We start from the raw sequence: 1,789 nt of genomic DNA, 5'->3' as shown, positions 1-1,789 counted from the left end.
ACCGTCAATTTCTGAGGAGACAGTGTTGAAGGTTGAGCAAAGCATGCTTGAAGATCGGCGGATGACCCTGGATGATGTCTGCACTTTGGTTCCTGAGGTTTCCCGAAGCACCGCTGACAGAATTTCAACGAAAACATTGAACTACCGGAACGTGTGCGCAAAATGGGTACCGCGCATGCTGACTGAGGACCACATGCGGCAACGAGTTGATGCTTCCCGCGCATTTCTTCACCGCCTTGCAGCCGAACAGGACAACTTTCTGAACTCAATTGTCACGGGTGACGAAACCTGGGCATCCCACTATACACCTGAGACCAAGCAACAGTCACGGCAGTGGCGGCATCCTTCTTCGCCAAAGCCGCGGAAATTCAAACAAACACAGTATGTCGGTAAAGTCATGACAACCGTTTCTTGGTATCGGAAAGGGGTATTGTTGGTCGACTTTGTGCCCACTGGGACCACAATTAACGCTGACAGGTACTGTGAGACTCTGAAAAAACTCAAACGGGCAATTCAGAACCGGAGAAGAGGAATGCTGAGCAAGGGCGTACATATTCTCCATGACAACACTCGGCGCCGGCCGGTGTGGCCGTGCGGTTCTAGGCGCTTCAGTCTGGCACCGCGTGACCGCTACGGTCGCAGGTTCGAATCCTGCCTCAGGCATGGATGTGTGTGATGTCCTTAGGTTAGTTAGGTTTAATTAGTTCTGAGTTATAGGCGACTGATGACTTCAGAAGTTAAGTCGCATAGTGCTCAGAGCCATTTGAACCATTTTGAACAACACTCGGCCACACATCGCTCGGCAAACCGTTGTTCTCCTGCAACAGTTTCAGTGGAACATAATCATTCACCCACACTGCAGTCCTGACTTGGCGCCCAGCGACTATCACCAGTTCCTTAGGTTAAAGGAACATTTGACCAGAAAGCGATTCAGCTCCGACGACGAGGTGAAAGAAGAGGCTCGTAACTTTCTGAACAGCATAGCGGCGAGCTGGTATGACATGGGCATACAAAAATTGCCACAGCGTCTACAAAAATGCATCGACAGAAATTGTGATTATGTCGAAAATAGCTACATGTTCAGTTGTAAACTGATGTAAACCACTGTAGATATTCGCAGGTCTATGTACTTATAAAAAAATAGGAGACCTTACTTTTGGGATTACCTTCGTATTACTTAAAGAGGCTTCGAGCCACTCACGTATCTAGGAACCTATTCCATATGCTCGGACCTTCGTTAGTGTTTACAGAGAGGCACCGTGTCAAACGCTTTCCGGAAATCTGGGAACATGAAATCTGCCTGTTGCTCTCCATCCTCGGTTTGTAGAAAATCATGTGAGAAAACTGGCAAGCTGCATTTCACACGAGCGGTGCTTTCTGAATCAGTGCTCATTTGTGGACAGGAGCTTTTATGTCTCAAGGACATTTATTGTATTCTTGCTCACAAAGCGTTCAAGAATTCTGCAGCAAACCAAAGGACATTAGCCCGTGATTATGTGAGTGCGTTGTCTTACCTTTGTTATATACCTACCTTTTTTGCCGTCGCTCGGGAGTTTTTGTAGGCGACAGATTAACGGTAAAGGCAAGCTAAGTAAGGGGCCAACGCCGCAGAATATTTTCTGTGAAATTGATTTGGGGTTCCATCAGGACCTGAATCAAAACATGGTGACCTTCGCAGGAAGATCTGGGCTATTTTGGATTTTTCGACACTCCCTGACAAGTGCGTGTTCTCTGCGCAAATGTGGCGGCGGGATATGGCTCAATACAGGCAGCCATTGGACAGATCATG

Source organism: Schistocerca cancellata, chromosome 8 (genome assembly GCF_023864275.1).
Source record: "Schistocerca cancellata isolate TAMUIC-IGC-003103 chromosome 8, iqSchCanc2.1, whole genome shotgun sequence".
In the NCBI taxonomy this organism is placed as follows: Eukaryota; Metazoa; Arthropoda; class Insecta; order Orthoptera; family Acrididae; genus Schistocerca; species Schistocerca cancellata.
The sequence above is the reverse complement of the archived record's forward strand: the minus strand, read 5'-3'. Positions refer to the sequence as shown.